At 44.2% G+C, this 14295-nt stretch overlaps 1 protein-coding gene across 1 annotated transcript in view; it reads left to right on the forward strand.

The window, feature by feature from the left end:
• Positions 1 to 14295, forward strand: part of LOC147732692 (uncharacterized) — a 38338-nt gene that overhangs the window by 23188 nt on the left and 855 nt on the right. The window lies entirely within an intron of this gene.

Genomic DNA, 14295 nt, shown 5'->3' on the forward strand with positions numbered 1-14295 from the left:
GGCCACTGCTGGTAGTCATATCCACCCACCCCTCATATGTCTGGGCCCTGGTGGTAGTGATATACACCCACCCCTAATATGTCTGGGCAGTGCTGGTAGTCATATCCACCCACCCCTCATATGTCTGGGCACTGCTTGGAGTTATATCCACCCACCCCTCATATGTCTGGCCTCTGCTGGGAGTCATATCCACCCACCCCCATACGGTTGGCATCTGCTGGGAGTCCTCTGCACCCACCCCATACTGTTGACCACTGCTGGGAGTCATATCCACCCACCCCCATACTGTTGGCCTCTGCTGGGAGTCATATCCATCCACCCCCATAACGTTGGCCACTGCTGGGAGTCGTATCCACCCACCCCCATACTGTTGGCCTCTGCTGGGAGTCCTCTGCACCCACCCCCATACTGTTGGCCACTGCTGGGAGACATATCCACCCACCACTCATATGTCTGGCCTCTGCCGGGAGTCCTCTGCACCCGCCCCCATACTGTTGGCCACTGTTGGTAGTCATATCCACCCACCCCTCATATATCTGGGCACTGCTGAGAGTCATATCCACCCACCCCTCATATGTCTGGGCACTGCTGGAAGTCATATCCACCCAACCCTCATATGTCTGGGCACTGCTGGGAGTCAAATCCACCCACCCCTCATATGTCTGGCCTCTGCTGGGAGTCACCAACACAATTCCCCAATTTGAGCAACTCTTGTAATCACTAGTGTCCAAATCAATAATAGCCTTTTCAAGTTGATGTGATTATCCGTATCTTCTTTATTTATTCCAATTCAAATTTTCAATTTCAGTCCAATCACTGGGTACAGTCAGTTAGATTAGTGATGGAGCAAGGTAAAGAACAAGATTTTGTTCAAACTTGTGAAATTGATCTTCCATTACGTTTAATTGAATTAACAAGCTTGTGGTGATATTATTAATCAACTTAGTTTAAGAATACATTCATCATTACACGTGGGAAAAACTAATATGCTTTATGTTGCATACGCAAAGAAAAATAATAAATTAACCTTGTCTAATGTCTTTGTCAGTATTAAATGCGGCAGTTAAATTAATGGCATGTGCTTATTTTATGTGCTTATGTTATGTCTTTTTGTGATAAAGAGCTCATGAAGTTCCTGTTATTCGAAAAGGAAAGGTAACTATAATGCTGCATTTATGTGCTTTTGCTAGGTAACGTAATTAACAGTATTAATTAGTAAAGGGGGAGGGTAACAGAATGGGTCTCAATTCTTTAATTAATTGATGTCTTGTGTTTGTTTAATAATAGTTTCCAAAGTGAGGCCTAAAGATGGTTCAGAAAATATGACTGACAGAGCTGCAGACGCGAAACCTTGTCCAGAGTGGAGCATATTGCACATGCGCAGCAGTGAATATTTTTACTACATTGTTACTGTGAATTTAAAAGCAGTTCTTTGGTCGCGTTGAACGTGCTCATGAAGAGATAGCTCAAGGACAGGAACTTGATGTGTCTGCCAAGGTTAGGAAGTAAATGTTCGAAAAACTCGAATAAAAAAAGTATCATTCTTGAGGAAGCCGAAAACGTGGAAATGAAAGACAATAGGGCTTATATGAAGCCTGGACTTGGTCAAGAGTCGGAGGTGACATAACAATTTTTAATCATGGACTGACACTGGACAGCCAATGAGAAGCTCGAATTTGTCAAAAAGAATGTAAAATGTAGAAAGTTTATCTAGAGAGAAAGGTATAAAGTCTGACACTATGAGCAAGGAAAAAAAACTCTTACTTTCCGATTTCTGAGTGTCGTGACATGCTGATGGACCTTTGGCGCATGTAAGGACAGCAGACTTTAAATGATTTTCCCCTTTAGGTGAAAAGAGAAATAGTCAGGGAAATAGATTTTAGGAAATGGAAACTGTTATTCTGTTAATACTTCATTTTTCTGAGCTTGCTTTATAAATGTCAGTTATAAATTCATTTTCTAAAAAGCTGCTTCCTTAATTGCTTATGAAATAAAGATTCTAAAACGTTAAATGCTTTTTCCTTATGAATAATAAAGTTAATAAAATTAGATTTGAAGAAGACAAGCTGGTCTTGTTTATTCATGGTCTAGTTACCATCAGTTGATTCAATCGCCTTAATGGTGTGTTTAATAAATAATAGATGTTTAAAACCATGGTAAAGATTATAAACTGCAGTTGTATATAATAGTGTAAATAATAAGTGAGTAGATTTATTATTCACACCACCTTATTCAGTTGCTTAGAAATTGTCTCATTGGTATTTTGGGCCTTTATATGTGTTTTGTGATTAATGGTGAGTATTGAGGTGTTAGGTAGCGTTTATGAGACAGTTTTTCAATTGGAGCGCTGGATCAATTACTTGGTAGCAGAGTTACGGTTTCTATTGTAACTAGCATCTTACATGGTAATTACATAGGATCGATGTCTAAAACATGTTAAGTCTGTTTAGTTGTTATATGTAGTCGAAAGGTTGTTTTCTAGCAGTGTGAAAATTCCTGGTTTGTGCCGGCATGAGAAGTGTGACAGGTGAAGTTACACAGTGCATTTGTTCTGCTTCAAAATAGTGGTATCGTTGTATATCACTAGTGGTGTGGTCGTACAGCACAAGTTTAGGGATTATAGGCGTGCAAGGTAGAATGTATAGTGAGGATTGTCTATGAAATTGTAACATTCGAGTACAGGGACTTCTGTCCTGTTTTAAAACTCACTGTGAAAAGAGTAGTAGAATTTATCTAAACTTGAGTGAAGGGTAAGGAAGCGTTGTCTATCTTACTGGCGAGTGAGGATTTCTATCGGTGGATTAAAGTCCTACAAAAAAATTATGTATGCATGGTTAGGGATTTTCCCGTACGTATGTGTGTAAATGAATTTGTAATATATGATCGAGTGAAACTCTGAATTGTCTCTAAGGAGGTGTAAAATATCTCTGTATGTGCATTAAGAGTGAAACAAGTTCGTTATTACCTGCTAGAAGGGTAAAGTAGTCTTACTTTATCGATGAATTTATATATTCTGTGAAAATAGCGTTGTCTATTTCACGTGAAAAGAATACTTGAATGTTTGGAAAACTATCACTTTATTTTAGCGAAACAGACAAATGGTTTGTCTTTGTGGAGTTAATAACTGGATTTAATTGAAAGTTTTGTAAATATGGCGCTGTGAAAATTTTTTGTAAAGGAGGGGTCAATTTAAGGAGTGAGTTGAGAGACAGAGAAGCTGCAGCGGTAGCATACGTCACTAGTGTCGCACTGTGATTGGTTAACATACGTCACAGAATTCGCACACAGATTGGTTCATGTGACTAAGGCAAGCTTACAGCTGATTGGCTCATCCTGAAAAACTGTAATTCTATTGGTTGAGCAAAATAGTGACGAAAGCTTAACCTGATTGGTTTGTTGGTGAGTTTCGCGCACGGATTGGTTGGTGTTACGGAATAACAAGGAAGTTGTTACGATCTTTTCCGAAGTAAGGGAAAGTATTTAAAAATATGGATTACTATTTTATGAAAGAGAAAAAGAAGCTTTCATGGTTTCAGAAATTGAAAAAGAAATTTAAAACCGATAAAGAAATTTCAACGTGAGGCGGAAGATTAATTCATAAGTACAAAACACCTGCAGCTTATATGTTGGGTGAATATGGTTATTATGTCTTTGGATTGAGAATTGGATGAAGTATACTGAAAATGATGGTGTATTAGCATGGCCAGAAGATGGATCATTTAACATAGCAGTTTTGAAAAATTTAAGAGAAAGAATGATGAAACTTGTACCAAGGCCTAGACCTACTCAATTTGAAGCCTTAGTTGAATGGGAAGACGAAATGCATGAATTAGAACGAGAGAGTAGAGGAGTATCAAGGGGAACAAGATTAGGCCTTGATAGAGAAACTCATCAGGATAGAATGCGTCGATGGAGAAGCGCAGACATGTGTGATGGCTTGTATCCAGTAAGACTAATTGATGAAGTAATTGGACGAAAGAGTACCCAAAAGAAAAATAGAATTAGTGAAGAAAGTGATTCAGAAGATGCGGTATTAGAAGAAATTTATACTAAAAAACCGCCACCTTATCATCCAGTTTGTTCATGGACTTCTCCAAGTGCCCCACAAAGAGAAATTATTGATGAGACATCCCCTGAAACAAATCCAAATATTAGAAAAACACCTGAAAGAGTGGAAACAGGTCATAGTTCAAATATATCAGGAGAAAATAGTAATTTTACTGAAACTCCAGTTCAAAGAAATGAAACTCCAAAAAGTGGAATTAGAACAGGAAGGTATGAGGGTTTACCAGATACCTCAGAATATATTCGTTCTGCAAATGAATTAATACAGCAGTTAACAAAAAGCATGGAAGAAGTAACAGTACCTGTAACGATTGGACCTGTTTTTCCAGTATTTGATCAAAAAGAAATTAGACATTCAGCTTTAACTGTTCCATTAAATTCAGAAATACAGAAAGTGACAGGATTTTTTTATTCAGACTTGCCTGAAATACATCGAGGGAAAATGATGATGCCTGACTTAACTTTTAATCAAAGTTTGTCATGTAAAAGTCCAACAGGTGCAGATTCTGATTCTGGAACTCCAGAAAAGAGTTTGAGTAAAATAGATTTAACGCAAACCCCAGAATGTAAATTACTTGATGTTGGAAAATTGAAAGCAGATTTAGAGGAATTAATAATTGGAACAATTGGAACTGACAGTTTAAAGGCATATCAGGATGATGAATTATTATTTATTTGCAAAAGCATAACATGGAAAACGAAAAACAAATATGATCAATTGGAAGATATGGCTTCTGAATTAGAAGTGGATTTAAGTAAGCAGAAGAATTTACAGAAAAATTATAGGGTGGATTTCTCTGAAAAAGCGAAAATGATAGATTGAAAATATGAATACCTCAGGAAAAATCACTCATATAAAATATTTAATTGTGATTTTGAGAAAATGGGGTGAATTGAGTAAATGTAGAGTGAAATGGACAAAGAAAAGGGATGAAGACAGAACAAGTTTAGCTTTTCCTGTCAGAGAAAAGGAAAAAGTAGTGAATGAATTTCCAATGAGAGAAATGGCAGGAGGAGGGTATGTTCATGTCCCATGGACAAGACAGGACATTTTACTGTTCACAAATGATTTTCCTCGATTAAGAGAAAAACCTGTAGAATGGTATCGACAGGTAGAAAGATTTGTGAAAGTTTAAAAAGTTTTTTGGGTTGATCTTGATGGATTATTTGACATAGTTGTTCCATCAGATCTTTGGACAGAATGTAAAACTGCTATAGATTGGCCTAGAGAGGAATATGAATGAGATAAAGTAACAGGTGCTCCTTCTCCAGAGGTAATGAGAAAGTATGAACAGGTAATTGTGTTTTTGAAAAACAAATTCCTCCAAAAGAGATAGATTGGGTTAAAATTGACAGAACAATCCAAGAGTCAAAAGAATCAGTACATTCATTTTATGAAAGATTACTGCTGGTATTTAAACAATACAGTGGTTATGAACATTTAAGTGAAAAAGATATGAGCCATTTTATATACAGATTTGTATATGGCTTGAGACCTGAAATTATTGAAATGGTAACAACTGGAATAGTTGGTAGGGCAATCTCACACAGTAGATGATATCTTGAGAAAAGCAAAATACTGTAGTGATGAAATAGAAGCTAAACAAAAGAAGCTGAAAGAAAAAGCTATGTGGGCACAGGTAAAAGTGGCTGAAAAACAAATAGCAACTTTAGGAAATAAGAATGTTGAACAAAATCAAGGGAAATGTAAAGGTAATTATAATAAACCAAATTTGATGGGAAATATAGAAGAGTTAAAACAGAAACTCCCATGTTTTAATTGCGGCGAAATTGGACACTGGAAGCGTGAGTGTAAGAATCCGCCCGGAATTCATTTAAAAAATACATTATTAATTCCACAGATGCAGAATGAGATAAATAAGCAACAACAGCTACAGCGACAGGTAGTGATTCAGCAAAGTCAGTTACCACAACTGCCACTTCCAAACTGTGTAAATGTGCAGAGATACAGTGCGGAAACAGGATTCAGCAGAGGTGAACAGGTAAACAGATCACCGAGAGTGAATGTGTCAAATGTGTCTCAACAATATTGGTTGAAAGAAGATGGAGGGAGTGAATCTGAAGATTACTTCTGACGGTGCCTGAGAGAGGAGGAAGAGTGTGTGCTTGGAGCCACTCTTGAGGTAGATCAATCTGGTCCATTTGTAAATGGTAAAGTGAATGATGTAGAAATCACTTTCCTAGTGTATACAGGTGCTACCCGTTCTACTGTTAGATCAGTGGAAATAGAAAATCTTCCTCTCTCTGGAGATAAAATCCAAGTAGTAGGTGTAGCTAATCAGCAAATAAAAACGAATTTAACTGAACCAGTAGAAGTTGAAATAGGTAAATTTAAAGACATGCATAGATTTGTAGTTTGTGATATTTGTGATAGTAGTCCTGTAAATCTATTAGGTAGGGATATTCTTTATAAGATGAACTGTGCAATATATTGCTCACTGATTGGTATAGAGCTTCAAACTCCAGAAGAAGATGGGCTTTACAAATTAACAATGTCAATGGTTGAGGCAGAAGAAAGCAAAGTATTTCCTGTGTTTGATAAGAATAATTTACATGAAGAATTAAAAGACCCAGGTAATGTAAAAATTTGGGATTTCACTGGAGATGAGATGGGCCTGATGAAAAATGTAGATCCAGTACAAATAACAGTAAAACAAGGAGCAGATTATCCAAACATTCCTCAGTATAAAATGAAAGCAGAAGTGATTGAAGGAGTTATTCCTGTAATAGACAAATTCATAAAACAAGGTGTTTTAAAAGAAATCGAGAGTAGCCCATATAATTCACCAATTATGGGAATCAAAAAACAAAACGGAACGTTCCGAATTGTTCAGGACCTGAGAAAGGTTAATAAAATTGCTGTTCCATGTTGCCCGGTTGTACCAAATCCAGCGGTAATTTTATATCAGATTCCGCATGATGCAGAATGGTATACAGTTATTGATTTATGTAATGCATTCTTTACTGTTCCATTGCATCCAGAAAGCCAACAAATTTTTGCGTTCCGGTTCAAAGAACGTATTTAAGCATGGTGTAGAATCCCTCAAGGGTACACTGAAAATCCATCTATTTTTAATCAGTTGCTAAAGAAATCATTGGAAAATCTAGATTTACCTGGAAAATCTACGTTAGTGCAGTATATTGATGACCTCCTTGTGGCTGCAAAAACCAGAGATAATTGTGTAACCGATACCATTACTGTTTTAAATCATCAGGCAGATGAGGGACATAAAGGGGCCGATTCCGATCCGGAAAAAAAAACGCTGTACGATTCGTATTCGTAGCCGAATCCGTATGAATGGGAAAGTACCGTATGACCTGCGTAGTACGATTCATTTTCGTCGATTACCGTACGAAAATCATCGCACCGTACGAATCAAAGTCGGTGACCCGTACGAATTATATTCGGAAATCCTTTTGTACGATTACTAAACATGCCGTACAACAACACTAGTACGATCCGGTGCAGAAAGCCTGTACGCGATTCGTACGGGCCAAAGTAGTCGCGCATGAAGACTGATTCGTACGGAAACATCTCCTAACAGCAAGTGGCAGCAAAACATACCAACCGTGTACCCCTCGATGAAGCGCACGTGACCCCCCACACACCCAACGGCCCGTACAAGTCACCCGCACGCACGCACACCACATGCACACCCCCCCTCAAGCGAACGCGACCCCTAACACCCCCAACGGCCCATACAAGTCACCTGCACGCGCGCACCCAACACGCACACCCCCCCTCAAGCTAACGCGAACCCCAACACCACCAACGGTCTGTACAAGTCACCCGCACGCACAAACACCACACGCACAACCCCCCTCAAGCGAACACGAACCCCAACACCCACAACAGCCCGTACAAGTCACCCGCCCGCACAAACACCACACGCACAATCCCCCTCAATTGAACGCGAACCCCAACACCCCCAACGGCCTGTACAAGTCACCCACACGCACAAACACCACACGCACAACCCCCTCTCAAGCGAACGCGAACCCCAACACCCCCAACGACCCGTACAAGTCACCCGCACGCGTGCACACCACACGCACAACCCCCCCTCGAGTGAATGCGAACCCCAACACCCCCAACGGCCCATACACGTCACCCGCACGCACAAACACCACACGCACAAACCCCCTCAAGCAAACACGAACCCCAACACCCCCAACGGCCCGTACAAGTCACCCGCACGCACGCACACCACACGCACAACCCCCCTCAAGCGAATGCGAACCCCAACACCCCCAACGGCCCATACACGTCACCCGCACGCACAAACACCACACGCACAAACCCCCTCAAGCAAACACGAACCCCAACACCCCCAACGGCCCGTACAAGTCACCCGCACGCACGCACACCACACGCACACCCCCCCTCAAGCGAACGCGACCCCCAAAACCCCCAACTGCCCGTATAAGTCACCCGCACGCACGCACCACCACACGCACGCACCACCACACGCACCCCCCCTCAAGCGAACGTGAACCCCAACACCCCCAACGGCCCGTACAAGTAATACGCACGCATACCACACGCACATCCCCCCTCAAGCGAACGTGACCCCCAACACCCCCAACGGCCCGTACAAGTCACCCACATGCACGCACTCCACACGTACACCACCCTCAAGCGAACGCAAACCCCAACACCCCCAATGGCCCATACAAGTCACCCGCACGCACAAACACCACAAGCACAACCCCCCTCAAGCGAACGTGAACCCCAACACCCCCAACGGCCCGTACAAGTCACCCGCACGCACAAACACCACACGCACAACCCCCCTCAAGCGAACGCGAACCCCAACACCCCCAACGGCACGTACAAGTCACCTGCACGCACAAACACCACAGGCACCCCCCCCCCTCAAGCGAACGCGAACCCCAACATCCCCCAACGGCCCGTACAAGTCACCCGCACGCACAAACACCACACGCACACCCCCCTCAAGCGAACGCGAACCCCAACACCCCCAACGGCCCGTACAAGTCACCCGCACGCACAAACACTACACGCACACACAACGCAAACCCCTAAACCAACACAAGGACTATTCAAACTAGTCGCACAACAACACTAAACATGTCACCTGTGTACACACCATTGACAAACAGAGTTCTGGCCACAGCCAAACAGAGGGCACAAGTCACACCCCCCATATAACACACACACCTCCAATTCAAACTAAGCCACACTCATAAATGGACCAATAAAAGTGGACACACATACAACCCAACATCCCTTGCAACATACCTAATTGCAAATAGAAGAGCCTGCCAGCACATCACCTACAGCACCCATTAACCTTCACACATAAAACCAACTACATATACACCCACACCACCCCCTTCACAATCAGACACACACACCCTCTTACATACACACCATCACCCTCTCAATCACACACACCCCACACCATGACCACACAAAAGAATCCAATGTTCACCAACCCGGAAAATGAGATCCTTGTAGATGAAGTCATCCGAGTCGAGCCCCAGCTGTTTGGCGCATTGGTCAGACAGACCAGCATAGCTGACAAAACTCGCATGTGGGAGAGGATCGTAGACAAGGTCAATGCTGTTGCACCCATCAGGCGCACCAAGGCGGAATGCCAGTCCAGGTGGTATGATCTGCGGAGGATGGTCAAGAAGAAGATGGACCTGGTCCATGCCACTGCACACCACACAGGCGGTGGTGGTCCCCGCAGACCTCCAGTATACCATCCCTGGGAGGAGAAAGTCATGACCCTGCTGCCACCGGTGGGAGTACACGGAATAGAAGGAGTCATTGAGCCTGGTGAGTACACAACAAACACATGTAGTATGGTGGAACTTACCACAGTGCACAGCAGTATGGGGTGGGTGGCCATAAGTCACAGCTGTGCAAAACTGTATGGGGGTAGTTGCAAGGTGGAGGCAGAAAGGGTAGAAGGCATAGGGTAGGAGGCTGCTCTCATCCCATATGTCCCAGGTACACACACAAGCACCATGCTGAATGCACATGGAGTGTGAAAGCACAGACAAGATAGTACACCACACAAATCTATTTTTTCCATGTCCTTGAGACATGTTTTGTAGATGCATCATTTGGTGACACAGTAAGGCAGTGTAGTAAGCGAGTGAGGCCGAACCACCTGTCTCCATCCCTCTGTTGCCCTCTTCCATCTGTCTGTCTCCTTCCCTCCGACAGTCTCCCTGTGTCTGGCAACCTCTGTCGCTGTCCCTCTGTCTCCATCTCCCTCTAACTCCGTCCCCCTCACTCTCCCTCTGTCTGTCTCCCTACCTAGGTCTGACTTACACACCCTGTCACCCTCCTCCCTCTGTATTACGCCTTCAGTTATCCTCCCACGGTCAACTCACCCCAGTGACCTGGGCACACACAGTCACACCTCAGCACTTCATAGGTCCATTAAAGACCATACACCAGAGTGTCGAGGGATGTTGCTCAATTACCAGCAGTAATGTGCCAACTGCCTGCGACACACCCAGCATTTGCAGGTGACACAGTACTGTTTCAGGACACACAGTCTGTAAAGCTCTGTAGTAGACAATGGGCCCTGGTGTAGGCAGAACAAGGCACTCCTGTGAACATTGCAAACAAAAACTCCAGGACAAAGTCAGACATCCTGTGTAGGAACCCTCAACCACGATCAAGGTAGCATGTCTCATGAGGGCACAGCCAAACCACAAAAAAGATGGAAGATTGCAAATCACATACCAACTACTAGCATGGCCCGTCACACACACCCCGTACAGAAAGTAATCCCATGGGGACAGGCAATGGAGTCCTACACTGTCACAATGGTCATGTACCACAACTAAACAGTTTCACATATGAATACACATACAACTATAACATGCACAGTGCAGATGCTCAAGTCCATTGTGCCTCTCACACAATGCACTTGGCCCATCATATGAACGTTGTGCATGCACTTAAGTCCCAACATGGACATGTGTACTGCCAAGGTGATGCTTCTAGGACCCCCTTTTTGTAAATCGTTTTTGGCCACTATAGGTGTGGCAGGGTATACTCAGACATGAGTCCCTTTCTCACTGCTCCATCAGGATTCAAGCAAGCCGGGCCGAAGAAGGCTGAAATGCCAGAAACCGGTCCCCGGTAGCTTGTCTCCTTTCTGGTGAAGAATTGGCTTGGTAGTTTAGTCTGCCCTGTTCCCATGATGCACTGGGCCAGGGACAGACTGATTTGCATATAGCCAGGTTCTGAGCTGGGATGGGGCAGTGAGATAAATAACGGTGATGGATCAAGCCCTGATCTTTGGACTGGGTAAGAGTGGTCTGTTTAACTCAGACACTCTGTTCATCACCACCCCCTTTTTGTAAATCGTTTTTGGCCACTATAGGTGTGGCAGGGTATACTCAGACATGAGTCCCTTTTTCACTGCTCCATCAGGATTCAAGCAAGCCGGGCCGAAGAAGGCTGAAATGCCAGAAACCGGTCCCCGGTAGCTTGTCTCCTTTCTGGTGAAGAATTGGCTTGGTAGTTTAGTCTGCCCTGTTCCCATGATGCACTGGGCCAGGGACAGACTGATTTGCATATAGCCAGGTTCTGAGCTGGGATGGGGCAGTGAGATAAATAACGGTGATGGATCAAGCCCTGATCTTTGGACTGGGTAAGAGTGGTCTGTTTAACTCAGACACTCTGTTCATCACCACCCCCTTTTTGTAAATCGTTTTTGGCCACTATAGGTGTGGCAGGGTATACTCAGACATGAGTCCCTTTCTCACTGCTCCATCAGGATTCAAGCAAGCCGGGCCGAAGAAGGCTGAAATGCCAGAAACCGGTCCCCGGTAGCTTGTCTCCTTTCTGGTGAAGAATTGGCTTGGTAGTTTAGTCTGCCCTGCTCCCATGATGCACTGGGCCAGGGACAGACTGATTTGCATATAGCCAGGTTCTGAGCTGGGATGGGGCAGTGAGATAAATAACGGTGATGGATCAAGCCCTGATCTTTGGACTGGGTAAGAGTGGTCTGTTTAACTCAGACACTCTGTTCATCACCACCCCCTTTTTGTAAATTGTTTTTGGCCACTATAGGTGTGGCAGGTTATACTCAGACATGAGTCCCTTTCTCACTGCTCCATCAGGATTCAAGCAAGCCGGGCCGAAGAAGGCTGAAATGCCAGAAACCGGTCCCCGGTAGCTTGTCTCCTTTCTGGTGAAGAATTGGCTTGGTAGTTTAGTCTGCCCTGTTCCCATGATGCACTGGGCCAGGGACAGACTGATTTGCATATAGCCAGGTTCTGAGCTGGGATGGGGCAGTGAGATAAATAACGGTGATGGATCAAGCCCTGATCTTTGGACTGGGTAAGAGTGGTCTGTTTAACTCAGACACTCTGTTCATCACCACCCCCTTTTTGTAAATCGTTTTTGGCCACTATAGGTGTGGCAGGGTATACTCAGACATGAGTCCCTTTCTCACTGCTCCATCAGGATTCAAGCAAGCCGGGCCGAAGAAGGCTGAAATGCCAGAAACCGGTCCCCGGTAGCTTGTCTCCTTTCTGGTGAAGAATTGGCTTGGTAGTTTAGTCTGCCCTGTTCCCATGATGCACTGGGCCAGGGACAGACTGATTTGCATATAGCCAGGTTCTGAGCTGGGATGGGGCAGTGAGATAAATAACGGTGATGGATCAAGCCCTGATCTTTGGACTGGGTAAGAGTGGTCTGTTTAACTCAGACACTCTGTTCATCACCACCCCCTTTTTGTAAATCGTTTTTGGCCACTATAGGTGTGGCAGGGTATACTCAGACATGAGTCCCTTTCTCACTGCTCCATCAGGATTCAAGCAAGCCGGGCCGAAGAAGGCTGAAATGCCAGAAACCGGTCCCCGGTAGCTTGTCTCCTTTCTGGTGAAGAATTGGCTTGGTAGTTTAGTCTGCCCTGTTCCCATGATGCACTGGGCCAGGGACAGACTGATTTGCATATAGCCAGGTTCTGAGCTGGGATGGGGCAGTGAGATAAATAACGGTGATGGATCAAGCCCTGATCTTTGGACTGGGTAAGAGTGGTCTGTTTAACTCAGACACTCTGTTCATCACCACCCCCTTTTTGTAAATCGTTTTTGGCCACTATAGGTGTGGCAGGGTATACTCAGACATGAGTCCCTTTCTCACTGCTCCATCAGGATTCAAGCAAGCCGGGCCGAAGAAGGCTGAAATGCCAGAAACCGGTCCCCGGTAGCTTGTCTCCTTTCTGGTGAAGAATTGGCTTGGTAGTTTAGTCTGCCCTGTTCCCATGATGCACTGGGCCAGGGACAGACTGATTTGCATATAGCCAGGTTCTGAGCTGGGATGGGGCAGTGAGATAAATAACGGTGATGGATCAAGCCCTGATCTTTGGACTGGGTAAGAGTGGTCTGTTTAACTCAGACACTCTGTTCATCACCACCCCCTTTTTGTAAATCGTTTTTGGCCACTATAGGTGTGGCAGGGTATACTCAGACATGAGTCCCTTTCTCACTGCTCCATCAGGATTCAAGCAAGCCGGGCCGAAGAAGGCTGAAATGCCAGAAACCGGTCCCCGGTAGCTTGTCTCCTTTCTGGTGAAGAATTGGCTTGGTAGTTTAGTCTGCCCTGTTCCCATGATGCACTGGGCCAGGGACAGACTGATTTGCATATAGCCAGGTTCTGAGCTGGGATGGGGCAGTGAGATAAATAACGGTGATGGATCAAGCCCTGATCTTTGGACTGGGTAAGAGTGGTCTGTTTAACTCAGACACTCTGTTCATCACCACCCCCTTTTTGTAAATCGCTTCTAGGACAAGTGCCACGTCCTAAAGCCATGATGCAGAAGTGGGTGTACAGGTCCTGGGGGGTTGGCATTGCTTGGCCATCACGGAACAGCAACAACTATCCAAAGTACTGGAATGTATCAGTTAAAAATAAACTCTGTCTCTTACAAGAACCTGCTGCATCTAAACTCTGTGCATACGCAGCCATAAGGATTGACACTGTATCCTGAATGTAGCGTGAAACAGTGCATTGCTGTATATGTGTTGTGCTGGCAAGACAAGACACAGCAATGGCTGTGTCACTCATTGTCAAGAGAATGGAAGAAGGAAAAAATACTTGACTACATATCTATTTGCTACCACTACATACACAACTGAACAATGACAACAATGTCAAGCTTGTGGAACTGTGATGCTGATAATGGATAACAAATATATATGTTTTCTGAT

This window comes from Lissotriton vulgaris, chromosome 2_1, assembly GCF_964263255.1.
Source record: "Lissotriton vulgaris chromosome 2_1, aLisVul1.2, whole genome shotgun sequence".
NCBI lineage: Eukaryota > Metazoa > Chordata > Amphibia > Caudata > Salamandridae > Lissotriton > Lissotriton vulgaris.